This window comes from Notothenia rossii (assembly GCF_949606895.1).
Source record: "Notothenia rossii genome assembly, chromosome: 10".
NCBI lineage: Eukaryota > Metazoa > Chordata > Actinopteri > Perciformes > Nototheniidae > Notothenia > Notothenia rossii.
The window spans coordinates 47,167,057-47,184,850 of record NC_136908.1 but is presented as its reverse complement, the minus strand read 5'-3'; the positions used below and the strand labels follow the sequence as shown (position 1 = coordinate 47,184,850).

The window sequence follows — 17,794 nt, the reverse complement described above, 5'->3', positions numbered from 1 at the left end:
GTCTTAAAAACAGACTCTCATATCAGATCTTAAACATGATTATAGATTCTTCAGTGTGAGGATATCTTAAGATCTTAGCAGTTTTTTTGGCAGATATTTTTTTTCACAAAGGAGAATAAAGAGACTCGCTTTTCAAACCTCTCCTAATTGGCAGTGGCAGATGTGTTTCTCTCTTGCTCTTGAGTTTTTTCTCAGTTTTCTTTTCTTCTCGGGGCTCAAGTCAAGCATTTAAAGTAATTATTTTTTGGGATAAGTTTCTATTATCATTGTTCTGATGCTTGGTAATTGATGAAGCATCAAGCTTACGCTGGTTAAGCAGCATTTAATGATTATTTTATTGTTTCTAATCAGCAGATTTGACAATTTGTTTTGCTTATAAACTAACTAAACAGTTGATTAATCATTTCAGCTCTAGCAGCCGGTATTCTTCTGTCTTTGGTCTTCTATGTTCTGATTCGACTGTACTTATCTTTGCTTGCATTAGCGGTCTGACTGTGCTCTCGACCCCTTTGGATTGGGTCTCTTTTTTAAAGAAAAAATACATGCATGGAAAGGTCTTTGATAATTGTATTACACTAGAAAAACAGTCATTGCAGTCGCAACCGTTGTGTGTGTGTGTGTGTGTGTGTGTGTGTGTGTGTGTGTGTGTGTGTGTGTGTGTGTGTGTGTGTGTGTGTGTGTGTGTGTGTGTGTGTGTGTGTGTGTGTGTGTGTGTGTGTGTGTGTGTGTGTGTGTGTGTGTGTGTGTGTGTGTGTGTGTGTGTGTGTGTGTGTGTGTGTGTGTGTGTGTGTGTGTGTGTGTGTGTGTGTGTGTGTGTGGCCTGCAGCAAGATAAATGTATCTGTTTATGTGACTGTTCATGTACATTGTATATATATATACTGTATGTGTGGGTTTGTATGTATGGAGATTATGCAACCAAAGCTGCATAATCATATTTACGTGCCCCGTTTGCTGTGTGTAATAATGCACACATTTCTGTGCACATTCCCCACCGCCCACATAATTGTTCATTAGCATATTTCATATTCATGTGGCTGCCTGCATATCAGAGGTGCAGCTATCATGCGCAGATAACAGACCCGTAATGTGTCATCCATGCCTCCATGGAGTCCGCCTGTTACACAGTCTCCTCTGCAGAGCTGCGGTCACATCCACTGTGTGCATGCGTGTGTCCTCCTCACTGAGCAAATTGACAGTGTGCTCGACAATAACTTCATTTAAAACTCATCATCACCCTGTACCGTGGTGATGCTCCATGCTGTTCAGGCAGTGTGTGCAAAACTGCAGGTGACATCTGATGCCCACATTTGCAGTGGTGTAAAGTAACTAAGTACATTTACTCAAGTACTTAAGTACAATTTTGAGATATTTGTACTTTACTTGAGTATTTCCATTCTATGCTACCTTGTACTTATACTTCACTACTTTTCAAAGGTAAATGGTGTACTTTGACTCCACTACATTACTTGAATCCCTTTAGTTACTTTACAGATGTGGATGAATGATGTGAAATATAATCAATTGTTAAATCAGACTTTAGTTCCACCTGGAGTAAATTCACAAGCTACCCTGCAGTATACAAAGTCATTCAAACTAGCTGCACCTTTACCAGCTTTGAGAACACTTTAATGATCAATCATTATAAAACATATCATATTATTCTGAAATGCACCAATCTGCACAAAGACTACTTTTACTTTTGGTACTTTGAGTATATTCTGATGCTAATACTGTTGTTCTTTTTTAAAAGTAAAAATTCCTGTATATCAAAATACAGGACTTTTACTTTTAACAGAATATTCCTATAGTCTACGTCTGCTTTTACTCAATTACAAGATCTGAGTTCTTCTCCACCTTTGCCTTTAGTTATTTGGGTTATGATTTTGAACACTGCACTTGCCCAAAGCTGCTGTTGAATCAACTAGAACATTACTCATTCAGCTTTGTCAGTATGTGTATAAGTGTTTTTTTTAATTGTGTTTTCTATTTAAGGACCCCTTTAAAGCAAGATGGTTCATCTTATGGGATTTATCCTATAAATAAAATATCTTAAAATTAGCATACTACCCGCTTAAATGCGAGGATTTGCTGATTTTCTCTGGTTTGTATCTAAGTCAATAAAATATTTATGGCTTTTAGACGGTTGGTTGGATAAAATATTTTAGGGCAAAAAAATGTATAGGGATTTTCTAAAATGTTCTTTACAATGTAATCCAAAAAGATAAAACTACCTCAAGGAAAATACTTATTGGTTGCAGTGAATGCCACAGAAAGTCAAACATCTTCAGAATATTCAGTGTATTTTAAGCCACGATAAAATGGTGTGTATATTTGTCTGCGTCTGTTTTCTATTCATACTCCATTACCAAGTTGACGCCAGTGTTAACACCAGGATCTAAGTCCCGGCTCTTTCTCCTTCTCTGTAACATACAAAGTAATTACATCTCTTTCCACTACACACCCCTCCCTCACACACACACACACACACACACACACACACACACACACACACACACACACACACACACACACACACACACACACACACACACACACACACACACACACACACACACACACACACACACACACACACACACACACACACACACACACACACACACACACACACACACACACACACACACACACACACACACACACACACACACACACACACACACACACACACACACACACACACACACACACACACACACACACACCCCACCCTCGTCTCCAGGCTCCAAATGTCAGCCTCCTCAGCTCAATTATCCGCTGACTTTAACAACATCCTTACATAACCCATTTAGCTGTCTGAGAGCTCTGGAGATGACAAACTTCCACTGCCAACCCCACTCCCAAATTATTGTTTCTACATTTCCTCACCTGCAAGAAAGGGCCCTTTCAACTACATAGTGTTATATTAAGTACATACATTTGAGCCTTATCATTATCGACTTCCACCCTACTTATGTTGTGCATCATAACATCCTCTTTGAGATGCTTAAGAGGTTTTTTGGAGCAGGTTTGTTCCCTCTGCCTCTTTATTTGTATGCATTATCAATCCAAAGGTCAATCAATAACTGAATCATTCATACTTAATTGGCTTATTCATGAACTTCCACAAATATATCCTGCAGGGTCCTGTCACTCATTTTCATTCATGTTTCCCCTCTCTCTTCATTCCCAGTTCTCCACCTGGCATTTTATTTGTGGATCAGCATTTACGGAGCACAGAGTTACTTTGATGAGGCAAAGCTCCTCTGGAGAAGACGTGTGATCTATTTTGGTGCAACAGCACATGGGACTCACGTGCCTGCTAATAAAACGCCCTTGATGTGTGCCCTTTTGTCTTACGGAGGGAGAAAAAGCCGCACATGCATACATAATGGGGGGAAAAACTATTTTGAGATGACTATTTTTTCTCTTTTTGACTGCGATCCATTTGCCTGCTGGTGGGAAATAGATGTAAATCACTCACTATGGCTCTGCACCATCCATCCACCCTCCTTTCTTTGGTCCAACAAGTTCAGTCATTCGGACTATCCTAGGGAACTGCATTTTATTCTATAATAAATACATATCTGAAACTAATTATATGGCTTTAAAATAATCCTAAAAAAACATTTTAATTGAAACAGAATATTTATTTATTTCAACTTCTTTTGCATCGTTTTTTCAGTCGACTATCTTCAGAGCACTTAATTCATAATGTCACGTTTATTTCCCGGCTCTTATCACTTCTATTTCTTATATGCAAATGAATGAGGCATGGTTATCTTCCAAAATGCAGCTCACAGCGGGGTCTTGAGCTGACTGGCCGCCTGTCTGGTTTCCACAGGCGTGACTACAGCTATGGCATGGAGTGGAACACTTCTGTGATCAGTTGTTCTGCTGTGAGATGATGACGTAATCACTAATCGGACAACCATCTGAATCTGTGAGATCTGCTCATTTGCATATAAGAAACGGAATTAAAAAGAACTGGGAAATAATAGTGGCATTATGAAATAAGAGCCAACTGAAATAAATACATGTAGCGTTATGCAATAAAAGTGCCTGAAATGCGAAATTATTATTATTGTTTTAAGGATTTATTTTATAGCCACATTCAATTATTTAAAATCATATTTATTTAATATTGAATTTAAGGCCATTCTGTGATTATTTGTTCTGCTTTGAGATCATGATGTAATAACTAATCGGACAATCAATCAATCAATGTTTATTTATATAGCCCAATATCACAAATGTTACATTTGTCTCAGTGGACTTCACAGTTTGTACAGAATATCAGAATATCAGTATGACAATATGACACACTCTGTCCTTAGACCCTCACATCGTACAAGTAAAAACTTCCAGAGAAAACCCACAGTTTAAAGGGGAACATGGGAGAAACCTCAGGGAGAGCAACAGAGGAGGGATCCCTCTCCCAGGACGGACACACGTGCAATAGATGCCGTGTGTAAATCGAAGAGATAATACATTTACAACATAGGTAGACCAAATGTTTGGAAATGCATGTGTCTATTGTTAGGGAATAATTCTCCTGGACTCCTAGATATCTAACCTTTTTGCCCTTTGACGTGTATGACCACCCCTGACGTCTGTTATCTCCTTTAAGCCCCTGTCACACTGTCCCGAAATTGACACCCGATGGACACACGATTAAGGAAATGTTCAAATTTGGCTCTGATCGTAACAACATCGGGCCATTCGTGAGGGCATCTTAAGCCATCGTATGTCCGGCGGTGGAGTTTCTCAGGCTCCGGAAGCAACTTCGGGAGCGGTGGCAACATCTTTGGCATCACAAAGCATTGCCGAAGGATCGTAACAACATCGGGCCATTCGTGAGGGCATCTTAACCCAAGATGGCTTAAGATGCCCTCACGAATGGCCCGATGTTGTTACGATCAGAGCCGAATTTGAACATTTCCTTTATCGTGTGTCCATCTGGTTGTTTTACTGCACAACAAAATCATGTAAACATATTATGTAAATAACCCAATTTGTGTTCTCTGAAACTAAAAAGGATATAATATATTATTTTGAAGGCGAGGAAGTTGTTGTTGCTATGGAAACAACATGACGGAGAAAACTTAATATCTTCTACATATAAAGACGGATAAAGTAAAGAACAAAGTCGGAAAATATCAGTACAGTATCATAATACTTTAACATAATTGTTTGTGTTACTTTCGTTGCAGTTGTATGTCTTAAATGTAAATGTTGCCTTCGTTTGTGGTTCGGGGCCATCTTTGTGCGAAATTCACAATTCCATATTCGTGTGTCCATCGGGTGTCAATTTCGGGACAGTGTGACAGGGGCTTTAAGGAAATGGGCTGCTTCAGCCATAATGTTGTTGTTCCCATTAATATGACCAACTGTAGGTCACAGATGGTTTATTGTTGTGGGTACACTGGGACACTTCCTTCTCGGTGTTTGTGGACTCCAAGGTGTGAACTCTTCAAGGCCATAAGTGTCAGACGCAAGTAACTCAGTGTTCCCAGCTGTTTAGGCTATCTTCTCAAAATATGTTGATTATTCTCTGTGAAACCAGTTAAAAGATGTAGCAAGAGAGAGGCGCTCCAGAGTTGATGTGGCAACTCTCCCGTGCAGTCAGACCGTGACTGCTGTGACTTGTTTTGTGAATTCTTCGGACGAAGCTCCTAAATAAACCATCAGCGTTTGACATCAAAGCTCCTGCTCATCCCGTGTCTCCTTCATGAGTAGGTGACTCCCACTGCATTGCTACACAGAAGTTTCCCCCACATCTATAATAATAAGATGAATCCACGAGGATGTCAACCATCCTTTGGGAGCATCAGGACAACAGTCTGAATCTGTGAGATCTGCTCATTTGCATATAAGAAAGGAATGAAAAAATAACTGGGAAATAATATTGGCATTTTGCAATAAAAGTCCCTGAAATATTGAGTGTTTTTCTTTTTAAATAAGCCCTATTTATAATTTTAAGGATTTATTTAATAGCCACATTAAATTATTTAAAAATCATATTTATTTAATATTGAATTTAAGGCCATTCCTTACTTTTCATCTCCTTATATAATCCTTTTATTCCTTTTAACTTTTTTCAAAACATCCTTTAGGCCCTAAAGGATGTACATCTATAATCAGTTTTTCAACTCTATCCAAACTATATGCTTCAGATAGCTTCCCTCCTACCCCTGCCCCCCCCTCCTCTCCTCTCCTCTCCTGTCACCGGGCTGAGCAGGAGATTATAGATTGAAGTGGAGCGCAGCGCCGACAGCAAAGGCTTCTCACCATTGTGGGTTATGTTTTTAGAACTTGATGTCATCCTCTTTCCATCACTTTTTAAATCAGGCTCTCATAAATAAATAATGAATATCTATGAGACCTGTATGTATTGTGATTTGGACTTTTTGTTACTACAAGACAGAAAGTAATAATGGACAAATACATAATGTCAATCTCAGTTGGAGGGCATGTTCATTTTATATGTGAACTCATGATGTGCTGGGCAGCTGCTTCTGGACAGAGCCAGGCTAACTGCTTTATGTTTTCAGTCTTTATGTTAAGCTAAGCTAATCAGCTGCTGGCTGTTACATTAGTATACCAAGATTAGTGTGGATTCAATCTCAACCTGTTTGCATTACAAAAGCACAGCCTGAATCAAATACATAGAACAGAAAGAGTTCCATGTTATGTAATCCAGTGCTGCAATAACCTCTTACTTTATTTCTGAGACTGTCAGAGAGCTATTGACTCAAACAAAATATTAGAAAAAGTGGGTAAAAGTAAATAAAAAAAGCCGCATTTTTCGCCTGACTAATTTTCACAGAACAAGAAACCATATGAGATCTTCAGCATGAAGAGACGGGGATATGAATTGTATTGTCACGCTCCACATGCATCTGCCTACTCTTTTCCCAGCTTCCCTCTGATTCCCTAACTGTTGCCTCTCTGCTACTGTAGCCCTCCTTTAGCTTGAGCATCTTCATCCATGATGACACTTCTCATCCTCTGTAGCGCCCTGCTAATGAAACCAGTTAGGTTAAGGAGCTTTAGCTAATCGCTGTATTTTTTAGGTTTTATTTCTCCCATCCGTCTTCCCGGAGCTCTCTCTTCCTTGCTCTCTCTCCGATTCCCATGCTCAGTCTATTGCCCATTGCAGCTAAATCCATACAACCCTCTGTGCTATTGTAGATAACGCAGCCTAGCCTCGGATCCCCGGGATTCTGTCACTGCAGCATTATAGAATATTGAATGTGCAGGCATGACATCAGCCTTGACACCTACTGTAGGCCTATTAAAAGGATGCGCTAAACTCAAGCTGGGGCACATATGAAAGCGTTCGTTAGCTGGATCTGGATAAAGGCAGAAAATGGCTTCATTACTTTTCAGTTTCTGTGCTGTTCAAAGCCCCATGTGCGTAGCAACACTGTTTGCTCCCGTCTTCCCTGTTCACTCTGCAGAGAAGGTGTGTGCTCTGGGTTTTGGAGCAGAGAGAATAAGCAACAGCAGGCATCATGAGTCAAGTTTTCGAGCATTTCCATGACTTATCCACAGCGCAGCGGCGAGGATTATCACTGCGCAGACTGTGAGATGCTGAGCGAGCTGCAGACTGAAGGTTCTGCCAGCTAGAAGCCTCTTTAACCTTTATCAGACTGCAGATAGCATCTCAGATCACCTTAGAAGATGGGGGGAGGGGACGAGTGGGAGGGATAAAGAGGAGAGCAGCGATGAGAAAGGAAGACGATAGTAAGAGAATGTTTCTCCCTGAGGTAATGAAAAGCTTCAAGGTCAGGGAACAGCAAATATTGTTGACTCAGAGCTAAACAATGTCCCATACAGCCTGTCCATTATGTTGAAATGTTATTTGTGTTTCCTTTTTTAGACCCTCACACTCCTATCTTTATTTTCTCTTACTCTTGCCCATTCAGTCTGGCTGTCCATCTATCTGTCTGCGTATCTGTGTCTGTCTCTCCCTCCTTCACTGCCTCTTCTGTCTCTGGGCTGCACTGATAAGAAAGTGCCCGCCCCGTCTCGGAGGAGAAACCATGGAAACGTACCAGCCACGTGTTGACATCACAGCATGTTAAATATAACCGTCTCCCGTGCCACACAACTAGTTGTTCTGCCGTTGATCCTGGCCTGGCTATAAATACATAGTTTCCTTCCCCTAATTGCAGCTCCGACAGCCTTGTTTGGATGGAGGGAGAAATAGGAAATGCCAGAGAAAAAGAAAGAGAGTGTGTGTGTGGGTTTTTTCTTCCCATGGGCCTCCTTTCTCATTATAGGCTAATCACGGAGATGGTACATTGAAAACTCTTTGAGATAATCTAATTTTGAACAAACACACTACAGTATAATGTGACTTTATATAAAAACATGAAACAGTTTTGAATTACCCCTCACAATAGTATCTTCAAGCTGTTTGTTAAAAGCTTGATTCCACATATTTGGTCAGCTGCAGTCTGACGCCTAGGGGCTTTTCTTGAATTACTTTAATTATGACATGACCATGGCTATGTCATTTAGACTGTCTAGCCTGTCTAAGTGTCAGTACCAGGATTTTCTTATCAAGATGCATACATGTCGACGGCTTGTGAGAAAGAGCTGAGAAGGTCAATACCACTCTGATATTTGAGATGGTATCGATCTTCTCCACATTTTAGCAAAAAGTGTATTTCCCTGAAGTGTCATATTTTCCTTTATGGGATTATCTGGAACATTCAAAAGAGAGATTAAGAGCAACATCTTAAAACAACCTTTTTGGAAACTTCTCCATTATTTGAGGAAAGCAAACTTTTCAGAGCCATTAGACATTATGTTAAAGAAAGTATTGATTTATCCGCATGTTGTTGGAAACTGATGATGGCAAAACACAATTGTCCCTTTCCTTATTCCGCAAAATTGGATGAACATTCCCTATAACTGAAGTTGACAGTCTGGTTGTCTCACTTCACATCCACACAAATGAAAGCACTGAGCCAAGAAATTAAAAAGTCTGCCGCTATACCAGCTTTTATGTACTTTGGTTTCTTTTGCTTTAAATCTTCAGTACATGGTTCAAATATTAACTGAGGAGAGACACATATTGCAAGTCATATACTGCATGTGGGATATTCTCTATGAAGTATTTGCTTAATCTATAACTGTGTCAATATATATGTATGAATATATACACAATAAGTATGAAAGGGCTTGGTGAAATGGACATTTGAATTCTACATTTGCTGAGGAAGGTCGGTTTCCAAGGTCAAGCATAAGCTGTCAATCATTACAGCTCAGTATTGCACGCAATCTGAACAAATGCTGAAGTTTAGCCAAGAGATGATTGATGTATGCTATCAATCATGAATATATATGCTATCAATGAATTGATTGTGCAAAAGCAGTCCATTTTAAGGTAAAGAGCTGTAAGGGCTGTCACAAAAGAAGGACATTTTCCTAAAGCAACTTCAAAGCTATTTCGAAAAACACTAAACTAGATTGGAAATGAAAGCAGAGTGTGTGTCTCGAGTCTGTCTCCCTCTCTTTATGTAACTGCCAGTGTGCACGGGAGATGTTGTGAGCAGAGAGTATTGCATGTTGTGACTCAGTCTCTTAGCAGCCACCTCATCTTCACAACCCCGCGGGTCCCCAGAGGCCGCAGCCGGGCCGACCAATCGCAGCAAGACGCCACAATGACCAAGAGATCGGCGCTGGGCTGTTGCCAGCCGAGAAACGCTTTCAGTCAAGGAAATGGACATGTGCGTGTGTTGATGTGTGCGTGCACTGTATGTGAATTTAATAGTCTGTGAGTGTGAAGTGAGAGAGTGGCTACCTCAGTAGGCTGTGTGTGTGTGTATGCCTCTGCATGTGTCCTTTTTTATCCCATTGTTCCTAATGCAGTTTAATCCCCGTTAAACCCAGATGATTTGTTAGTTCCCCTGCTGCGCCACACACACACACACACACACACACACACACACACACACACACACACACACACACACACACACACACACACACACACACACACACACACACACTCGCACACACACACACACACACACACACACACACACACTCGCACACACACACACACACACACACACACACACACACTGGCTTTAGAGATTGTAAGTCATTTAAGTGAGTCATAGTTAGAATTTAGAAAGTTTTGCACTTGTCATGTGACCTCAGCTGGTCTTTTTTGATATACTTTTTGGTGAGAAAGTGAAGAAGCAGTAGTAAAACCCATTTACGGAACCATAAACTGTATGTTCATTTATGAGGAAGAAAAAGCAGATTGTCTGCTATCATACTAACTTGATCATTTTTCCATTTGCTGCACTTTAATTTAAATTCAAATTTTTTTATTCATGAATTCTTGTTGAAACATGTTGGCTTTCTCTTGAGCTAATAAGCATATTTGTTCTCTTAGATTTTTTGCTTAATAGCGCACTACCAAAAATACTTCAAAAGTGTCTTTCTGCTGGCTATTCCCTCTTAAGAATAACATTATTGAACATAGGGCCCTTCATATCTGTGATCATTTTGAATATCACAGCAGAATGTGCTCCACTTCAGCGCTAATGGGTTTACGCAGAGAGCCAGTGATCCCATTCAGGTACACCAGATACAGAGATACAATTAATTAATGGTTGAATGGATAAATTAAGTTTGAGACGAGATCTGTGACCTACATGCTGACCTCTTCTCATCACAAAATGAGATGAAATTAAATTGGTTATTTTTCTATAATACATTTTCTTCAGTGTACATGGTTAAAAGTATTTATTTCTGGTGTTGATATTCCTGAAATGAAGCCACATAATAACTGCAGATGAAGAGTGGACTGTGGATTGTGCCAGTAAGATTCATCCTACGGTTACCATGCATATCCTACATAAATCCATGGCAATTCATCCAACAATTATTAAAATATTTCAAACAAAGTGGTGGCCAGACCAACGTCACAATCCCTTGAGCTGTGCGACTTGTTTTGTTAAATGCTAGAACAATACTAACATTCGCAGCAGTGAACGTTAATGACACTGTAGTACCTTCTTTAATACTGAAATGAACCTTTTCATATGGAGACATGGCATCCCAAAGGTCACAGTGCACACTGAGTCTCAGAAAGTGTCTGTATTCTTGTGAGTAACTTATCTGTGCTTCTTTGTTTTCTCTCTTTTATTCCCAGTGTCCTGTGATAAGATGACTAATGTGCCGGTGGGGTTTGGGTCGTGATCTGCGCTTGATGGAAAGATCTGTCCCCGACTTGCATTACAATAGACCCGGCTGCCAAACTTAGATCGTACTCTGAACATAATAAACCCATAAATAAGGCTATCATGCGTTTGATTGATGCCCGCTGACCTCTTTTATCATTTCCTAAATGCTGTAACGTGAGGGCCTGTACACACTGACGCCTGGCTGTGGTCGCAACAGTTTCCAAGAGATAAGCTGAGTCTGAATGTAGGTCAGAGAGGAGGGACCGGAGTGTGAGGGTTAAAGGTGGGGAGCAGGTTTATCTCGTCCTGGAGTTCCTTGAATTCCTGTTGAATTGAACCCCCCCAACTTTAAGCAAGGATACTCTGAGAAGAAGTTGTGCTTTCTTTAAGCCAGACTGACCTGCTTGAGTGATGGCTGAGAAGTCGGGCAGTGGGAGATTGACAAAGGGGGTTTTAGATGAAGCTGGGGGGGGCTGTGCTGAGGCCAGTTATTGAATGAGAGGGGCATAATAAATGCTGGACAATGAAGACAAAGACAGTGTTCAAGATTACAACTTTTCAGTTCAGTATGAAGTCATAATGCACAAAAAAAACATAAAATACCATTACTGGTTTTTGTTTTAATAACATCATTTGTGTCAATGACTTAGTTACAAGTTCAGTTACTTACTCTACCACTATACAGTTTGGGGTAATACATACATTATTTATGCAGCCAAACATTGTTTTTATTACATTTCTTCATATTTGTTAGTATTTGTTTTAGTAACATAATTTGTTAGTTTACATTTATTTAATTACATCACTGAAAAAAACAAACCATTCCTGTTATCTTAGTCCCAGGTTACAGCGCAGTATTGGCTGCAACACTATCACAAATTGCATTATCATAGATTTTTTTTTTTGAGGGGGCCCACAGGGGGGGTTCAACCACCGTTTTACAGGGGCACTGGCCCCTGTTGGCCCCCAGAACCGCCCATTGCGAAGCTTAGAGGGAGATGGATGGATGAGAACCCCTCTGTTGTAAGCATGAACACACACCATTAGTTTGACTAAACACGAGCCATTAAGTTTGGCTATCACAACTCATTAAGCAGACACACTTTGGCACACACACACACACACACACACACACACACACACACACACACACACACACACACACACACACACACACACACACACACACACACACACACACACCTCCACAGCGTCAATATGACGTCAGTCTGCAGCATCCTGTGCACATCTTTTATTCTACAGGCCTATGCAATCATACCTCACAGCCCAGGGGATAATTGCTCGCAGCACTAACACCAGCAAGACATTACCCCCCCGGCTTTCACTTGAGCAATTGCGGCTTGTAAATTGGACGGTGAAATTGCCTTTTGGGGAACCTCCTATACTATCTACCCAGGCTAAGCCTTAATTCATTCCATTTAGATTAAACCTGAATAGCACAGAGTGTTGGTTCCATCATGATCACATGAATAAATATAAAGGTTGTTATGGGTGTGTGCATTCGGCATATTAACTCTCTATGCTTTTTTATACGATCCAGTGTGTAGATATTTATAGTCATGGATTTGCATATGTATGGAGAGTGTATTTGTCAAGTTCTCTTTTAGCAAAGCACCACATCAATGTAATTTGGTGCTCAGAGTACTGGCAAGGCAAACGTTTGTGTGTGTGTGGTTGTGTGTAGAAACTGATCTTGAGTGTAAAAGGCCCTTTGACCTCTACAATCATTCACACCCCCGGCCTCTCACTCCCTCAAGATCTCTGCACTCTATTCACAGCCATCTTCTTTGAAGCATTAATACGTGAACTCCTGCCACCTCGACATTGATCAGTTTTTACCAAGGAGTATTTCTGCGTCCTCTGTGACCCAATCTTCTCCCCACCTCCTGCACCACTTCAAAGATGCAGAAAGTGCTTATTTAGAGTTTTGGAGTATGGGAGACGATGGGAGTTAGAGCTTGTGTTGGATTTGTAAAATGACAATTTTTATTTTACAGTAGTAGGACAACAGTTTTCGTCTAGTGTAATTTTAACCACTAGTGGCATCGACATCTGTTCGAATTTAGGAGACATTATATACAATATATATGCCTTTTTTACAATGTCACAAAGCACAAGTTGTGTTCTGTCGAAGAGGTCGTTTAAAAAAAATGGCAATACTTAAGTGCATGATAATTGTATATTACATATTTTTTACTATACATTCTTTATTATTGTTTTGATTCTTTATATTATAAGATAGTTCTGTAGCCGTCCACCCAACATATTTTTGTTTTCTGTATCTGTTTAGAGTTGCATGTGTTTTAGACCAAGGCATCACTTTGAAGGGAACCCCTGCAGAACACACTTCTCAAAAGATGTATGTAACATAAGTCATATGTAACTGGGACTAAAATGCACCAAAGTGAGAAGTCGTCTGTCAGCTCTAATGCCCCGGTAAATTGATTTCCCCCAGAAATCTTTGGTCACAGTTTTCTGAAAAGTCCCCAACGTATGAAAGCTAATTATGAATTGTTAATTGCGACTTTACTGGTCACACATAGCTGTATTTTCAAAATTGTCATTGTCATTCATCGCAGGACTGCCAGTGTGCATCGTGAAGCAAGAATTGTGTTAAAAAATAAATTAAAACACAATTCCACATGGCATTAATATTCATTTGAAATGCACCTGTCGTAACAAACGTCCCCTAGCTTCTGCCTCACGAAGACCCTCTCGTACTGACCTGTCTTCCACACCTCGTCTGCCGGAGTGTTGCTATATTTATGCGCATACAGTATGTGACTGCTGCAGGGTCTGAAGGCCGAGAGAAAGCCATTCAAATGGGTCGCTAATAAAATCCTTTCAATCGTGCCATCTCTCTTCCACCCAGCACAGTACACACAATCTCAATAACTTTGCACTGACATACTTCCAGAAAACAATAGAAGTGTACTTCTTCTGGTCAACACATAAAGTATAGATGGAAAATATTGAAGCAGGCAACAACCGAGGCTAATAATTGATAGTTTGACAGTTTGGTTATTTACCATGCCGACAGATGTTTTTATCAATATCTTCGCAGTGAATAATGGAATCCTTCTTTCTGTATATCTAGCTGAAACTGTGTGAAAAGAGGCGTTCGACTGCACTGAAAAGGTGAAAGCGTCACACAACTCAGACATGTGATTTTCTATTTTTATTTTTTTAATGCAGCGGGGTCACCCACACAAGCTCAAAATATCCACCGGCTTGGGGAAGGAGGTATGTGGAAGAGGTTGAGGGGTAGGCAGCTGCGAAACAAAAGGACTGACATTTGTAGCATAGGGTTTCCCCTAAGCTCACCCTTCCACCAAACCTTTCATGTACAGTAACTCCCCCCTCCTCGCTTCCTCTTTTAGGTTTTTACGTAACATGGGGGACCTGCAGGGTTCCACCTCTTCTCCGGACGGTTTCCCCCTCTAATCAAGAGTCAAAGTGCCACCGGTACCTCCAGCTTGTGCGCTAAAGTGGGAAAAGAATAGCAGATTTACCTAAGATTCGTCCAACATCTTGACTCTCTTCAACGGTCATTATTGAAAGAATTACAATTATTGAGCCTCAAGGATACTTATTTCATAGAAGAAAAACAGATGAAAGTTACTCTTGGGAAGTGGCCTGAGGACATGTGCTCTTAATGCTCTCTTGATATGATAAAGCCATTATGTGCTTTATATCCCAAAAGGAATGTGTTAAGAAAGAAAAGGACCCTTGAATCCAAGACAGTATGGCCTCCATATTGGATTGTAAATAAATCAAAATGTCCAGCTGAAAATCCCCGCTGGCTTAATGACATAATGACTTTAGCTCGATTGCAAAGGGCATGTTTATATTTCCGAGTGAGTGATGGTGGAAGGCAGAGACGGAAAGAGAGAAAGCCTACTCTCTGTCCTTCTCTCAGTGGGGGGGTTTCCATTGTCGCTGTTGCAGTTTCTGACTAAGTGCCCCTCTCTTCCTACACACCTCTATTTCCCCAAGGTCACATGATTCTCTTAAGATCCGACCTCTGACCCCTCCAACAACCTGTCATCTCGGGTTTCCATGGAGACATGTGTCATCAGGACCAGAGTGGCGTCCTAGGGCTATTTTTAGCTGCCCGTCTCCGTGCCAGCTTACTGCTCTGGAATGGGGCGCTAACGTCAAGCGGCTGGGGGAAGTTCTGTGGAAGTTTAGGGGCTTCCAGAACGGGGCTTCCCAGCTGTAGTGATATCATGCCAGGGTGTCCGAGCAGGAATGTGAGTCATCCATTCACATGATCTGCTAATGTACCATTATGTCAGTCAGTGTTGGACAACCTGGAAAGTCCTTCAACAAGTAGTCCTAACAGCTTGAGGAGGGGGATTTCAGCCGGCTAAAAAAGCTGTCCGGGTCCACTTAGCTTGTGTGTGTTTCCATTGCCTTTGATGAATCAGGTGCTAATGTAAGGCTACAATGTCAAATGTGTGTGTATATTTGTCTGCGTGTGTGTTTGCAGATGTGTCTCATTCGTTTAAGGCTTTTAGTTCCTTGTAAGAGAAATAGTTTCCATGTGTTGTGGGTTTTCAGAATACACACTTTTTGGAAACTCACATAGATTTTAGCCTGAATAATTCCCTGCCGTGTGTTAATGAAAGCACTTGGACTATTTGTGATATGCTCAGTCGTTGGTGTGAGAATGTGTCCGTGCAGTGGAAACTTGGAGTCTCTTGTTTATCGGTTCCTATCGGTTGAGGTCAAGACTGAAAGACGGAGTGAAACCTGGCTGTCTCTCTGTGGTGTGTTTGGGTCTTTGGCAGCTGTTGTATACGTGAGCATTGGTGAACACCTGCATTTATGGTGATCATTCTACGTCATGTTTTCCCTACCGTACTGATTCAAGTTGTATTTGCAAATATTTTGTAACAACTCAGATTTTCCATGGAGCAACCGACAAACATAATCTAAGTAAATATTTATGTGATCCACAACTTTTTTCACAATCTTTCTTCTTATTGAAAGGTATTAAGCATGCATTTAAATGGAAATAAAAATAAAAAGACTACTGTTATAAATATAATATATCTTTATATAACATAGTTTACAAACAGCTTGAATAACCAAATCAAAAATGCTAAATGGAAAAGAAAAAAGACGTGACACTTTACAGTATATAATAACATTTTCCTTTTCCATTACATATGTCAATGTACAATGTTACATCTATACATTTTTTCTTCAGCGTTACATTTTTTCTTTTCGAATATTGAATGTCACTTTTCATCGTAAAATATCCCAAATTCAATTTGTAATTTAATATCCAATACATCTTTTCAGTTTTCGACATTTAGCTGTGACCTGACAATCCTGTGAAGTTATACATGTTCAGTGCTAAAACAATTAATACATGTTTTGATCAAACACACATAAGCTTTTATCTGGACAACAATGTATTGATCCTTTAAGTCATGTATGACGACTTTCTACTTCTCTATGGCATATATTACCTCCTTGTGGGTCTTTTATTTTCCTTTTTTATACATTCTTGGGGCAATTTTGTGTCCCTTCATAAGATCATAGAATAATATGCAGACAGGAAACCTGGGGACAGATAAAGTGGGATGACATGCAACAAAGGTTCGAGTTGAAGTGAAAAATGTGCCCAAATCCCCGTGCTTAAGTCTATTTTCTTCTCTCTTACTGTGTGTTGGGCTCTGAGCGCTGCCAGAATTAGGATCAACTACAAGCAATACTTTTCCTGAGCACTGTTACGCCCCACCAAAAATGGCCCTATGGAGCTAACAAAATTCCACCACTGACCCAAATATAACACGAAAGACACCTTTTAAAATCATCGAATCCATAGGATTTATTATAGACAACACATCAAATGTTTCTCCTAGGATGAGAAGCAGAGACACAGCAGTCCCCACCCCAGAGGCTTCTCCCTTCTGCTGCTGCACTGGAGCTTTTAAGCACTTCCTTCTCCAGGTGCACCTCGTCTGAACCTCGTTACAGCAATGCAGCACACCTGGGTAGAGGAACCAACAGGAAAAAGAAACAGGGAATACATACAGCCGTAACACCTCCACCCTTAAAACAATGAATAAATAGAAAACTAACACCATACTATTCTATTCATTGAAACAAATGTGGAATTTCAGTGATTTTTATCAAGGCTGTATGCAAGGCAGCCAATACACTTAAGCACACCAGACTTAATATATCAATATGAATGCATTAGATCAGACAACAGTTTAAGGACTGCTGACAAAAAGGTGTCAACCTAGGTCAAATGTGGAACAACAAGATATATTCAAATTCTTAAGACAGGCCCACTAAGATGCTGCCACACAGAATGAGCAGCAACTACACAAGTAGCCAAATCAATGAAACAAAATGGCTACCACCCTGAGGTGACAAACAAACTACAAAGCCAATTTAAGTTACTGCGTTTACCAACACACAAACCGTAACAGACATGTCCAACACAATGTGGAGTGCAACAGGCATAAACCTAAAGGATCACCACAAGTAGACCAACTACAAAGTTGCTGCCATTCACTAATCGCAACACTATGATCC

The 17,794-nt window shown here is 40.4% G+C and overlaps 1 long non-coding RNA gene across 3 annotated transcripts in view; it reads left to right on the top strand.

Moving 5' to 3' along the window:
- Window positions 1–17,794, top strand: part of LOC307022884 — a 79,458-nt gene that overhangs the window by 17,893 nt on the left and 43,771 nt on the right. For 2 of the 3 annotated variants that reach the window (XR_013803511.1, XR_013803512.1), the window contains exon 4: window positions 11,185–11,407. The exons of the other annotated variant lie outside the window; for it this stretch is intronic. This is a non-coding gene — a long non-coding RNA (uncharacterized lncRNA). Of the gene's footprint in view, window positions 1–11,184; window positions 11,408–17,794 lie in introns of those variants that run through there. 3 annotated transcript variants of the gene reach the window in all.